We start from the raw sequence: 15645 nt of genomic DNA, 5'->3' as shown, positions 1-15645 counted from the left end.
TCTTCACTTTCAGAAGTAGTTTTACAAAATAGGCGAGGACTTGACCTTTTGTTTATGCAGCAGGGAGGATTGTGTGCAGCTTTGAAGGAGGAATGCTGCTTTTATGCAGATCATACAGGAGTCGTTAAAGACTCCATGGCAGAACTCCGAGACAGACTGGCTCAGAGAAAGAGAGACAGGGAGACCCAGCAGAGCTGGTTTGAATCCTGGTTCAATCAATCACCTTGGCTCACCACTTTAATTTCCGCCCTGGTAGGTCCACTGGCAATACTGCTTTTGGCTATTACCATAGGACCATGCCTGCTGAACAAACTAGTCTCGTTTGTTCAAGCCCGTCTGGAAAGGGCAAACATTCTGTTCGTAGGCCACCAACAAATGCTATAAACCAAAAAACTGCAAACACAGTCGGTAGCTAAAGCCTTCAGCACCTGCCTTAAAAAACCTACCCTGATCTACTAAACCACCCTTTCCTTAACAAGTTACAAGTCTGTACCTCACTCCAATGTCTCTATCTGCAACTACCTCATTTTGTATATGATAAGGAGGGGGGAGATGTGGTAAGATAGGGACAGGCGAAGCGGAAGATTACCGGAATGTCACGGAAAGATAGACCCCTTCCCCCCTTCTCTCTCCCCTGCTTATCTGCTACCCCAGGAGTCAGAAAAGAATGTAGCCACACCTGCCCTGGTAAAATTCCACTACCCACTATCCTCCGAGACCCCAAACCCCCCTCTGACGTAGCAAAGACTCCTAAACCTATATAAACCCACGAAATAGGATAATAAACGCTTTTCAACCGTCTGCCATATTGGCATCTGCGTGTGTTGATTAGCCCGAGCGGCTTGGACGAGACCAGGCCGCCGTGCTGCTACCTGAACCAGGCTCCTGGTTGTCTTTCATAAAGACAACAGGTTAACTAAAGATTTTGCTAACCAAGCAACGTGACTGTGTCTCAGGAGGATTTATTTGTACTTAGGAACACCATGTGTAATTACAGAATTCAGACTGAATACTGCTTGTGTACCTGAAGTTTTTAATAGCCAGTGAACTTAAAAGTCCAAAATTTGAGTTTTATAATTTTAACATTAAGTTTCCACTATTCTAGTGTTTTAGCTGTGCATTGCCAGTCAGAAGTTTTGTTAGAAATCTATTAGCTGCTAAAAGGATGAAATCTAGAACTGAGTGACCAGATTAAATAGTTTTTGTTGTCTTAGACATAATGATAATTTAGGGTTTCTGTTAGTGGCAAAAGCACCAGCATTCCCACACCTGACACTCTATTCTCTGCCAAGGCATGACCAATGATAAAATAAGATGTTCTGAATACTGACAGATTCCATGTCCCAGAGATCACAGAGCAGTACTGTCACCCCTCAGGAACATCTTTTTAAAAGTCATGGTATGCTTATTGCAAGAGCCCAGGACTTTGAGTTCAACTTTGAGTTGATTACCTAATTTTAGAAGTAAATATTATTAAAATGGTTTGTGAGTTTTTTTGTTTGGTTGGTTTTTGTTTGTTTGTGGCTTTTATTTTCCATAAGAAGTCACCTGGACATAGAGAAATTTTCTTCATGGTATATAAGATTTAAAGCCAAACTGCTAAGATGTGCAAGGAAAAAGGACTTGGACAGGACAGATACCAGAGTTTCTGTAAAATGAAAAATAATAGCAAATTAAAATACTACTGGCTTAGCACAAAATATTGAAACCAGACTACATTAATAGTAGTAATAGGCAAGACATTAAACAATAAAAAATTTTAAATAAATTTATGGTACTCCTGTTTTAGATTTATTAGGACTCTGTATGTCATTATGAAAAGTACATACAGAATACAAAATATATTACCTTTGATGAAGATAAATGCTGTTGGGTCACAATATAATTTTATAGGAAGACAATCTAATTTACATATACAGGCATTTCAGATTTTCAGTAGAACTCTAAGTAGCATAATTTCTGTTGTATCAGAACAAAGAACAAAGAAGCCAGAATATATGGTATAAACTCTTCATTTGGATCACTGTGTCTTGTCATTTCTGTAAAGAAACCTATCAAATTCCATACATAATTCTCCCTCAAGGAAAATTAAGTCAAAACCCCTTAAATTTAGATATCCCTCTCTTTTTTTGAAAGGAATTCTAGTGTTAAAGACAAATGGAGATGTTTGCCTAGTTTTCTGTAGGAATGAAGGACTGACTAGTGAAGGGAGATCTTATTACAGATAAAGTGACAAATAATTATTTGAAGACAGGATAATTGCAAAAAATCTATCTAGTTTTTTTTTTATTTTTTTATCCTTGTATTTTGTTTCTCATCTGGTAAAAATTAATTTCCATGATACATTCAATTTTTATAAGCCAAGGTAGCTTTCACAGGTGACAAAAGCCTCACTTAAATTCACATACACACAGTTTCAGTATGAAAGCCTTATGCTTAAACATCCCTAATCAACAGTGATGTTTTCAGTTTACCTGAATAAGTGCAGAAATTTCATCACACACAAATGAAACCTGATCAGAAGATGCCTTGATGCATTTGTCAGAGAGAGTGCATGATTTGGCTTCATAACTGAGACCTTGCAGTGATCCATAAAAAAATTGAAGGAAAAGTTAAAAAATTGGAACCTGACGACATTTTCTCTTTGTTTTGTGCTTTTCCTCCAATAGAAGTTTATATTTGATAGAGAACTATCACCTTCTAGTGATAAATAAACCACAGAAATGCTGTCTCTAGTGAGGTGAGATGCATCAAAATGTTTTTTTTACTATTTTTCCTTCTATAATTTTTACTGCTGCTGAAGCTGTTCTGTCTCTGATTGAGGGTTTTTTGTAAAATGCCTTTTCAACACCTCAATTATGTTAAAAAAAAAGGAATTTAAAAAACTAAACTTAAGCAAGCTAAGACTATGTTGGAGGGAGAAAGCTGTAGTTCCATTTAGGGTTTCCTCCTTAACTTTGGAGAAGTCCCATAAAAGAGGGAGGCATGACCTGACCACCAGGTTGGCTGGCACTACTCAAATAACTGGTGAAGCTGTGGGATTTTAACAGGTAAGCAAGACAAGAGAAATTTGGGGCATAGGAATAGTACCTAGGCTGTCTTAAGGTTATTTACTTTGAAGAATGAGAAGAACGGATGCTAGAAACATATCTGGATATAGTTTGAGTTTATCACACTAGATTTATTTTAAAATACGCATAGTTGGTGTAATCAAATACAACCTACCAAACAGATACAGCAAAGGTTTAGTTTCATTAAAATGTGAATGGACTTTAAGAGTGTGAACTGAAGCACAGATCCACAGGGAAAATATGTGATTATGAGCAGTCTGATGACATCTCAATAACTAGCCCTCCTGCTTGTCACAAATGATTCCTCCCATGGTGTTTAGCATGAATTATACTGAAAAATACTCATTAATTTAGCAACAATGCTGAAAAGTTGCCTTTTGAAAAGCTTCCCGTAATTGTTTTTTATTTACTCTGAAGAGCTATACTGCTACCACATTTACAGAATCAGTCCTGTACTTTATAGTTTTCATTATATTTCAGAGGATAAAACATTTGTATATGATTTGTTCAATTTTACAGGATAAATACTTCATTGTAAACTGTCATTGCATAGATAAACTCTATGCAGCTATTGCTTTAAACTAGGTTATCCAAAAATCAGACTAATACATTTAACCTTGGTTTCAGTTCAGGTGTTCCTGGAAAGAAAGCTTTAGAGAGGATGCTGATTTTTTTTTTCCCTTTTAATGTTTGTATGAAAAACAAATTAAAGCGTTCAATGCCCCATTGCCATGGGAGGAGGTGAGGGGGTTGGAGGGCTAGAAGGGATCTCTGCTCCATTACTGATTTATATTAAAGTAATCAGTTCTGTGGCATGATCCAGTAAATATACCCAGAGAATTGGCCAATTCTCTTAGAACAAGTATTTGGAAGACAACTTTGTCAGAAAGAAGTGACAGTTGAGAGAGAGAGTTACATTTTAGTCTACTAAAGACTTCTCTCTTCCTCAGCCCTTTAACTCAAAATAAAGAGAAGAGATTGTGGAATGTATATGCCTTATGTTTTCTTTTGGGGTGTTCAATTACCTACTATTTCTGAGAGTGCTTAGACATTCAATCTACAGCATCAAGTCTGAAAACAAACACTATTCAGGCAGGAAAAATGGGTCCTAGGTAAGAGTAGTTAATAATATTCTCATCTAGGTAAACTACAGACTGTGCCCAACTTTGTAGTCCAAGAAAGAGTCCCTGTCCCTCCCTCCAATCAGTGTTTTTTATAGCACTGTTTTATATTTTCCTGCAATGGCATTCATTGCAAGCTGATAATAGTTCTGTTCAAAGACTAAGGTTTTCAGGAGGACTTGTTCTTTCATTTAGATAGATACCTTTAGAAGTTCCATCTAAACAGCTGCAATTCTATGCATAGGTAATGGCATCAATATTCACAAGAGAATGATACAAAGACCAGCACTCTACACTAAAAATGCCATCTGCCTCACACTGGGGGCCAATTAAAAATGTGGGAGTTGGATGGTGGGTGCTGCTGCCTATTATCTGTTCCCAACAAACCTCTCCTGTAGAAAAGCACGTTGGGTTGACATTCAGGCAATGCAGTCAGATCCACACACAACACTCACCACAGCTGGCTCAGTGAGAGAGGCAGAAGGGTCCTTTTGCAAGGTTTTATTTCAGCAGTGTGTCACATGTGGTGGCTGAAGGAAACCCAAGCAAAAAGAGGACAACCACGTGCTGCAGACAGCTTGATAAAGGGGAAGGGATGGGGGATGGAGCTAAGGGCAGGGCAAAGGAGATTAGTCTCCAGGGGAGAGGGCTCAACCACCAGGGGTATCCAATCAATGAGGGAACAGGGAAAGGAGAAACCAGGGTAGGTTGCAAAATATAGGGATCAGTGAGACAGAAGTCCATGGGAGAGTCTTGTCTTTTCCCCCAGGAGGAATGAAATTTGGTCTTTCCAGGGCAATGAGCTTGGGAATTGGCTGAGGGGAGAGAGTTCATGGGATGCTACACTACACAGGCACATGTTCTGTTGCAAAACATAATGAGATACTAGGCAAAAAAGTGAATACCAGAAAAAAAAAAAGAAGGCTAAAGATGCAGATTTCCATTTGACTGGAGTTCTACAGAAAGTTGAAATAAGAAATGAAGGTTATGTAACTGCTTAGAAAAAGCAATTTTTTGGCCCATTGGCTCTGTATATTTTATTTTAGAGTTCACAACTAAAGAACATAAATTTTTTCTCTTTTTCAGGCTGCCTTACTTTAATTTTTTTTTGTCTTGGTTTTTATGTCTAAGTAAAATGGTTAGGTAATAATTAGTAATGGAAGAAATAAGTACATGTTCACAATTACTTCAGTGAATAAACTGTAATCATTGAGCTTTCTATGAGAACATATTGGACATAAAGTTCTTCAAGTGTAAGTTATACCATGTACTCTTAAACTCATGATGATATTTCTTTCTAAACAAGTAAAGAGAAGTGTTAATTGTATTTACAGACTCTTTTATTATTATGGTGTATTTCCTATATTTACAACTGAAGGAAAGCTCACTGTCCACACATTTAGTGATATAAATTGCAAACATTTATTGCAGTCAATAAGGACAGTGAATTTATACCAAGTAAAGATGCATTCTACCTTTTTTAAAGGGTGACTTGTAATGCATAAAGGGATGAAGGTGAGCTAGTCCTAAACTTTGTTTAATGGTTTAAAAATATACTAGGCTCCTCTGTGAGAAAAGAGTAGTGAAAATTAAAGAAAATGCAATTACAACTAGTGATGCACTTCATCAGCTGAACCATAATACAGTAAAATCCCGGTGCCATTCTGGGAATAGAAGTTTTTAGTAAATAGTTTCCTTTAAAATAGACAGATGCAAAGGAACATATTTTTCATTGATTACTTTTTTTTCCTACATTCTCTTTACTTGAAAAATATGTTGTAGACGAACTAGTATCACCGATACTGTCTGCAAGCCTGTTCTTTTTCTATTCTGAAAAATGAAGAGAAACAATCAATTTGAATGCATTCATTTCACAAAGACATCCTCTACTACCACTTAGGAAATGGTACTTTTTGAGTAAATTTCTGTAAAGCTTGTGCTGTGATAAATTTCCTCAGAAAAAAGAAAATATTACTCATATGAAAAGTGGATATTTTAACACCTTAGTTTAATTAAAAAAAAAAAAAAACCAAACAATTAAATGTTTAAATTGTGGTAAACGTATGGCTGCATTTAGAAGGTTTTAACCGTAGGTTGTAATGACATTACAACAGTACATTGTATGCATTATTATTTAAATAAAGCATGTTTTCTTTGATCCTTACCATAGAGAAGCCTTAAAACCTAAACACCCTGATCATGTTCATACTTAACCCAGCCATTAAACCCTACAAGCTCTTTCTCCTTCTCTGACCTTTTCTTAGCTTTCAAACAGGAAAAAAAAAAAAAAAAAAAAAAAAAAAAAAGCAGTGGGAAACAGAAATTTTGACCTCTAGAAATAATTTGCTCCACAAAGCTTTTGTGACACACAAGGGGGTAGAAAAAGGGAGAATGCATAACCTAGGCTGGAGGTTTTCTCTGAAGGGTATTCTTTTATTGTACATGTATGGGGCGCACTTGGCAAATTTTTGGTAGTGAGAGAGACACAGGCTGGATTCTTTGAGAAGATGACAGAAGCTCCCCCATGTCCAACAGAGCCATTCCAAATAGCTCCAGGACTGATCCATCACTGGCCAGGGCCAAGTTTATGGGCTACACTGATAGTGCCCATGGGATAACATATTTAAGAAGAGGAAACAATGATACACAAATGTAGCTGGGAATGAGGTGTGAAAATAGGTGAGAGAGGGAGTCCTGAAGAGACCAGTGAAAGAAGGAGGGGCAGGAGGTGCTACAGGCACCCAAGAGCAGAGACTCCCCTGTCGTCCATGGTGAGGAAGGATGTCCTCCTGCAGCCCACAGAAGTACAGAGTGGAGGAGTGATCCACATGCAGCCTATGAAGAACCCCATGACAGAGCAGGCAAATGAGCCTGCAGGAAGCTGCGACCCTGTGGAGACCCCACACTGGAGCAATTTTCCTGGGAGTGCCTGTGGCCCTGCAGAGAGGACCCCATACTGGAATAAGTTTGCTGACAGGGCTTGTGACCCCATGGGGGATCCAGGATTCCAGAAGGAATTCACACTGTGGAGAGTATTCCTATTGGAGCAGTTTGTGAAGGACTCTGTCTACACTGGAGTGGGCAGTCTGAGGAGAAAGAGTGACAGAGACAATGTGTGATAAACTGCCTACAATCCCCATTCCCTGTGCACCTGCACTGCCTGGGCAGAGGAGGTGGAGGAATAGAGAGTGAAGTTGAGTCTGGTAAGAAGGGAAGGAGGTGAGGAAGGTGCTTTTTCGATTGTTTTTTATTATCCTATTCTCATACTAATTATCAATAAGTTCCATTAGTTTTCTCACTTCGAGGCTGTTTTACCCAGGACAGTTACTGATAAGTGATCTCTTTCAGTCCTTTATCCTGATTCATGAGCTTTTTTGTCATATTTTCTCACCCTGTCCAGTTGAGGAGGGTGAGTGGTAGAGCAGCTTGGTGGGCACCTGGCATCCAGTCAAGGTTAATCCACCACAATATCATATTAGTCTTTGGCATGTTCCTGTTCTGTGTTCAGTTATTATATCTGTGGTTATGAGATGCTTTTCGTATTAAACACACATTCCTTTATCACCACTTTTCACCATGCAAGCTATCATCTCTGAGAAAGCATTGAAAAGCTAGATTCTGTGTCTCATACTCTGAGTTTGAAACTTGATTGCTGTATTTTGAAGTTAGATCCTTGGTGGGGGTTTTTTTGTGAGGTTTTTTGGGGGGTTATTTTTTGGGGTTGTTTGGGGGTTTTTTGTTTTGTTTGGTTTGGGTTTTGGTTTTGGTTTGTTCTTAATTTTTTTTTTTTACATGAAACAAAGAGAAGTTTTCCACAAACCCCAAAGTGGTCACTAAATACAGGACACACGCCTCACCCTGGAAAGAAATTCCTCAAGCCCCACAGCTGAAAGATGGGAAGGGAGCCAATTGCTTTGGAGTATAAGTACAAACACCAGCCAAGAAGAAATGAAAAATGGACATAAAACTAGTCATGTTTACAATGAATTACCAATTATTCTATTTCAGCTCACGCTGCACTGGGCCTTAGTTAATAAGTAGTGCCACCAAGATGAATTCACTAAACACTTAGAAAGACTATTAATAAGACTGACTTTTCTTGGCAGTAGAAAAAAAACTTGGCTTACATTCCTGTGCTTTTCCAGAACCAAATGAAATGGAAAGTAATGCTTTTCTCACCACCAATCTCTCAATGTATTTTATAAGCCATTTGCACATATTGAGTAAGATAGGAAAAGCACAAGAATCACCCTCTCCTTCCCTAGGTAATATTTATGATCTTAGGATGCCTTCTTAGCTTCAGAACAGTGACTGATAAATATTCACAGCATTTTTGCATAAAAAAGTGGGAATAAAATATGTAGAGAAGTCATCTTGCCTCTCTGATCAGTAGTGAAGGAATGGTGGACAGAAAAGCCACAATAATATTTCTTCAGTCCATCAAATTGTATAAAAGTCAAACCCACAGCAGGCATTGATGATTTTGATTTTTAAAACAGTCAACAAAGTTACACAGATCAAACTCTAAAACACAAAATGCAAAATTTCTACACTACGGATGAATTGCCCACATTATGGATTGAATTTCTACATTATGGATGAATTTGCACTAGAGAAACACTCTTGAGTGGAAATTTATCTTACTGCCAAGTCATTGAGCTGAAACATGGATCTCTTTTTGTTTTTTCAACATGCACTGTATAAGTGCTGATTTGGCATTACTTTTAGGTGTGAGACAGGACACCCAGAAAGGTCATCTGCTTTATCCTGACTGCTGCACTGTGGCTCAAATGGGGATGCTGATGGGGTAAAAGGGCATAGTTGTCATCTTGAGAGTAATGGTGTGTGCTCAGAAATAATCTCTGAGTGTAAATGCACAGCTCAGAATAAGACCACAATCATGGATCAATAGAGCTGTGCAGCTGACATTGAAGGACAGCAGTTTCAGAAGTTTCAAAAGTATATCAAGAATGCAAAATTTTCTTAGAGATCCAGAGAAAAATGCAAAATTTTTGCAAACCAAGGAGACACTGAAAACTATTGGAATGAAGATCTATCCTGATAGGACACAGCAGATTGGGAAGACCTATGTTCATTCACCTTGTATTAATCTACTAGATCCAGAATATCTAGGATTTGTTGATGGGAAAAATTGCCTTCAGAAGTTGAATTCCTCCACAGATGTACCTCTGGCCATTAGCTCCTTTCACAGTATTATTGGCCTCCATAATTAAGGGAAAGGATGCGGCTCTTCCCCCTCACTGGTGATTTATTATTCCATCCACATTAATATTAGTAGGACAAGAACTTTCTTAACGAACTGGAAAATTTGGTAACAGTTAACAGGTGCTCATGCTGGTAAAAGAAGCCTGTCCAGAAAACGGCTGTGAGAAATTAAGTGGAAGAATCTGTACTTCTGAAAACAGAAATTTTACCTGTACTATCCTCAATTTTTATTTCCTTAGTTAAATAAAATTAAATGTTATTTTTTTCCATGAAAAGTAATATAAGTTTATGCCTTTGCACTTTACACAAGAGGATCACTACTTTGTAATGAAGGAGTTGCAGAAAGCTTTGATGTCAAGCTGAGGACCATAAGGAAAATATGTCAAAATTACAGGGTGCCATGTCAAAGGGTAATCAGTTTGAAAGCTGGGAACTCACAGAAGGAATTATTATTTGCTTCATCACAGTACCCTTTAAACTAAACATCTGCAACTTTATTAAACCAAGTCTTATTCTATATCCAAATTAAAACAACCTGAAACACGACTCATTAAGAGACCTTCTGACTTTTTCCTAATCCAAAGCAATTTTTTCCATAGGAGTTCTACCATATCAAAATTGTATAGAGAACAAGTCAAAGGTTCTCTTTTATTTCATTACATTTGTTTGTCCACAGCAGACATGAGATAGTCAGGCACTGTCATCCAGCAGGGGGGAACAGCAAGTCGGTACCTCTTTGTACTGCCACACAAATCTACCACATTGGCCTTCTCTTCAATAAAGGTAATAGATTAATTTATAGAACATATTTCTTCCAATGGGTTTAAAATTTCTCACAAAATAATATTCTGCATCAAGTTTTTTCATATAAGTGTTTCACATTATAAAAATGTTCACATCCATGAAGCATCAATGTGCTACAACATATATTAGCTGAAGCCAAACTTGGGCAAGACCTTGAACCTTTGCAAGCCTAAGACCTTCTTAGATATTGATGTTGTAGCTGATACATAATATATTTGCAAACACTGCAATCTGGACGGGAAGATCATAAAATTAACAACATGAGCAGAGAAACAGTTTGCAGGAATCATCACCACTGGTTGTATTCTTCAACCTGGCATCAAACCTGAAAAGCCTCAGGCTGAAGATTCCTTGCAGTTTATTATATGGGCATAATAGTTCACATGCAAGTCTTACAATGAGTGATTTACTGCTGTGTTAGCAGAATTTGATTCTTTCCACTTTGGTTGGGACTCCTGTTTTCCTAGTCTCTATTATCTGTGTATTCATCTGTACCTAATGTGACCTGCAAGTAGCTTAAGGAAAAAGGTTCTAACTAAAGACTCGCTTCATCCTGAGAGTATCCTCCTCTGGATAGGATTCTCTCTCCCTAGACTTCAAACAGGAAGATGGAAGGACCTAGATTAAACCAAACCAGGAGAGATCAATACAGAATCACAGAACTGTAGAACCACTAAAGTTGGAAAAGACCTCCAAGATCACAGAGTACAACCATTAACTCAGCACCATTTGCATTCACCACTAAACCATGTCTCCAAGCCCACAATCACATTTTGAACCCTTCCTGGGATGGCCATGACCCTGAGTATCACTCAGAAATGCCTGCTTACATGGACCGAAAACTCAGTCATGAGACATCCTGATTAAGGTATGCTTTCAAATTAATGTACACAATTTCAAATACACTCTTTACATATGATGCCTCTGTAGCTGGAATATTTTCTTTACATTTTTATTTTCATTTCAGGCTATTCTTGGATGTCTTCCTTAGCAAACTCTCAGCTCACTAAACTTTTCCGGAAAAAGAAAGAATAAAAAAAAATTGCTTCTCTGCCTAACTGATAAGGCTTAGGGTTCATTCATATCAGCTGTATCTGAAGGGGATGGGTGCATCAGTACACTGGGTAGAAGATTCCTGGCACCTTTTAAAGACTATTTTTAGAGTCTCTGTTTGCTGGGAAGTGGGCTCTCATCTGTACATTACAGTAAACAACTGCCAGTTCTGAGTCATCAATAACCCAGCAATGTAGGAAGTTCAACTTTTCTGTGAAATTTGTAATGTATGATTATGATATTTAGGTTAATCAACAATGTTTTAATTTTTTTTTGAGAGCCTGAAAGGGAAAAATAATTTTTTTGAGCATTATACCATGCTTTTCACTGATACAGGCAGACCTATTAGGAAATAAATATTCATGGCTAATTCCTACATATTCCTCATGCCAAGACAGTGAGAAGATGTGTACAGGTCTACAGGTTGCAAGATGGTGGCTGGGGGTGTGTATGTAATTGCCATCTGCTAGAGGTGGGGCTGCTTTCTTCTGTTAATTGAGTCACCTGTTAAAACCAGGTGGGGCAGTTTGCTTTATCTCTTCCACAGCCAATCCTCCCTCTGGAAAATATCTCTTGTTAATGGGCCACTGAGTGTTACTGCATAACTGATAAAATTACATCATCCCGTTATGAGATGATCTGCCATCTCTCCATAGGGAGAAGCCAAGCATTCCTACCTGGATATAATCTGAGAGTCAAAACACCTCAGTCAGTCTTTTCCACTGGATTCCCAGAGGAAGACCAGGCCCATGTACACCACCAATGGACCTTCAGAGGAAAGCTCCACTCTTCTACAGGATCACTACTCCAACAGAACCACAGCTGGCACTCCAGGAGGACTGCAGCCACCGTGGATTGGGACTGCTGCCAACACCCTGACCCACAGGATGTCAGGTCATATTCTGACTCTGTCAGTGTTGTATTACTGCATTTTTATTTTTCCTAATAAAGAAATTAAGGTGTCCTGAAGACACCTTAATTTCAAAATTATAATAATTTGGAGGGAGGGTGTTTATATTTTTCATTTCAAGAGAGGCTCCTGCCTTCCTTAGCAGACACCTGTCTTTTCAAACCAAGACAGTACATTACTGCCACAGTAGGATTGTTTGAGAATAAAGTCATGGATGAATGAAGAAGAAAATGCTGAGAATCAAGATAACACTATTATCTCATTACATTGTCAATGTATGTACAATGTCCTTGTACTCTTCCTCATACAAAACGAATAAAAATTCTCTTAAACACTTAGATCCCATAAATAAGTAACCTAAGCAGTGTGCATTATTGAAAAACTAATTAGTTTGCCTTATTTTCTTTCTTCAGCCACAAACATATTTGTTCTCAGCAAGTTGTACATTTTCATCATGTCCAGCATATAAAAAATAAATACAATAGATATCATTTATATGTCTCCTCTCACCATTTACTTGTGATAAAAAGCTGCACAAGCCACATTTAATCTGTTATGGATATTAAATGAATGGTCGGTCAGAGATAAAAATAATTAAATTGCACTTTGGAATTTAAGCTGAAGAGACTAACACAAGATGTTTATTCACTATTGTTGCCAACAGAGTTTCCTTTGGTAAACAGAAGTATTGTAATTTCTCTTCCTCTAACATTTTCACACACCTCATTGCCCATCTACACAATCTTCCTGAGATGGCAAAATGTTCTAAAGTATAAGACACATTTCCTCTTAAAAAACATTTTGGCATGAGGAACCATACTTGCCAATTTCAGGCTGCAAAGCTGCATTGTATTTTAATAAAAGGAGACAAAAATGTTGTATTTACTCATCAATATAACAAAGTAAGAACTTGCTTACCAGGGATATCTCTAAGTATGGAAATGGATACCACCTGATGGTGAAATTCCAGGAAATATCCAATTCTTTTGTTAAATATTGTATTTTTAGCTGGTAAAGATGCTAGAGTAAACATTTTGGCAGGATCACTAAATACAGCCTTCATAATTATTACAAAATCTTAGAGACTCTTTAAAGTCTAGAAATCTTCCAAGAGGCCTCTATTATATTTTGGATCCATAACTATATGCTTTTTGGAAGAGTGACTGCCAGCTGCCAATATACAGATGGTGAAAACCAAGAAGACTAAGAAAAAAATAACAATTTAAGTACTTAGGTTTTAAAAATACCGAAAACCTGCAATCAAATGAAATAAAAAACACCCAAGCAAATCTGTAGGAAAAGAAATCTCTGCTTGTTTAATGAACACACTCCACAGGACTTCATTTAGCTGGAAATCCTGAACCTTGAATTACCATTAAGTAGTCATGTTAGACATACAGATTTTGTACAAGTCTATGTCAATATTAGTTTCAATTTCAGTGCATATCGACATGAAAGCAGGATGCAAAAAACAACTTACAAAGGAAAAATGTGACACAAAGCCTGGATATTTTAACTGTTGGCAGACCCATCGATGCCTGGTATTTTTTCCCTGTTTTCCTTACTGATCTTTAATGACTCCTTCTTTCATGGGTTAGATGGTGTTATTTTCAATGACTGAAATCAATAAAAAAATGTTAATTCTTTCACAAATATCTACAAAGATAAATAAAGATAGATTTTTTTTTTTCATTGAGATCTTTTCACCAGTAAAATTACTGCTTATATTTACCACATCTGATTTTGAAGGCTCTGAACAAACACCTACTGGAACTACATTGATGTTCAACAGCCTTGAATTTCGCCTTTAGAAAATTGTCAACTTTTACTCAGAAAAATGAGTGCATGGTTGAAATTACATTATAGGCTGCTGCACTTCTCAACACCCAGGTTCACACTAACATTATTGTGTTGGCCAAGTGCCTTCAGGGGAGAGTGGCCCTGTGATGTCAGTGGCCAATGCAGCAGGCAGCAGGTGACAAATGTACAGCCTTCTGAAATACACCATAACTCTGTGAAGTAAACAATGTAGAGGGGTAGCTCAATCCTAATTTAGGAGACAAATTATAGGAATAGTCCTTGAAACCAGAAGGAATATCATGACACGGGCACAGATACAAAATGATATAAAAGTATCTTGACAGAATTCTTTCCAAAACCAGGATCTTTGTTATTTAAAAAACAGAGTTCACCTATGTAATCCAGTCCCATAGGTATCTTAATGAAGTCCAGGAACATATTTTTATTGACCTCAGAGAATATTGAAAGAAATATTTACAGTAGATTGATTTTAATATTTGTCTTAAATAATTCAAGGCATGTACATATCAGGAAGTTTTTTTAATCAGAATGCAGGGTATTAAATTTGAAAATAATCTAAATTAGAGAACCAGAAAATCTTAATGATTAGGCTTGAACAAAAAATACATTAAACTGCAATATTTCAGTGGAACTATGTCTATTAAATTATTAAATTCTATTTCTTGCAAAATATTCTATTATAACAATATTCTATTATGTGTTAAAACATAAAAGTACTATGAATCTGATATTAGATATTTCATTCTATACATTATATGTTCTTATATATAATTCATTTAGGTTTTTTTCCCCCTAAAAATTTCTTTAGCAGTTATTTCATTGGAGAATGGAATTAATATCAGCCTCCTTAATGATCAATGTAAAATAAATCTCTAAATTCCTGGCTTCATGCGAATCTCTGCTGTGACCCCATTCACTCTAGGGAGTGCCAGTCTGGCATCTCTGAATATTCTCTTATGAGCAATTTCTTGTGATCACTCTATCATGACTAATCTATAAATCATCTATGCACATAGGGTACAAGCAAGTGAAAATAAAAACACAAACAAAAAACTAAAGGTTGTAATTAAAATAAATTCATAAACATTAAATAATCTTCTGAAAAACAAAAATAAGATCACAATCTGAGAGTAGTCAAAAAATGAACAGCAATCATCAACTTATTACCATGAATGATAGGGATTTTAGGGATGATACTTCTTAACATCTAAATAAGTCATCTTAGTTTTTCGCAGTATTCTTCTCAGACTTTCCTCTCAAAATCCTTTGCGTGCTAAGTATAATTACGATTTTTTTTTCCTCCAACTTTTATATAAATTATATCCTTGCTTTCATTAGTCTTTTAATTTTTGTAAAATGTACTCAGAGCTGGTAAAATGGCATCACAGAGAAGAAACATAATTTGACTAGTTTGATGCAATTTGCACCATAGATCTGACATAACAACAGCTAATAATTATCACTTAGCCTTAAAAATGCATTGCTTTACTTGCTTCCAACAGGTAGTATCCTAAAAGGGTTAAGTATTCAGTCATCTTTAAAGGATACTGTCACAGCAAAATGCACCACCAGTATTCAGGTATTTGTTTCAGGAAATAAATCTTGCATTTACTTGCTGATATTTTCTTGTTGAGTTGGT

At 36.9% G+C, this 15645-nt stretch overlaps 1 protein-coding gene and 1 long non-coding RNA gene across 5 annotated transcripts in view; one reads left to right on the top strand and one right to left on the bottom strand.

The window, feature by feature from the left end:
• Nucleotides 1–15364, top strand: part of LOC140684933 (uncharacterized) — a 29634-nt gene extending 14270 nt beyond the window's left edge. Inside the window, exon 2 of the long non-coding RNA XR_012057954.1 lies at nucleotides 912–15364. This is a non-coding gene — a long non-coding RNA (uncharacterized lncRNA). The remainder of the gene's footprint in view (nucleotides 1–911) is intronic.
• The window catches only part of IL1RAPL1 (interleukin 1 receptor accessory protein like 1), a 676860-nt gene that overhangs the window by 529582 nt on the left and 131633 nt on the right, over nucleotides 1–15645 (bottom strand). The window lies entirely within an intron of this gene.

The sequence above is a fragment of the Taeniopygia guttata genome, chromosome 1 (genome assembly GCF_048771995.1).
Source record: "Taeniopygia guttata chromosome 1, bTaeGut7.mat, whole genome shotgun sequence".
NCBI classification, from domain to species: domain Eukaryota; kingdom Metazoa; phylum Chordata; class Aves; order Passeriformes; family Estrildidae; genus Taeniopygia; species Taeniopygia guttata.
This window is presented reverse-complemented; position numbering and strand designations above follow the sequence as displayed.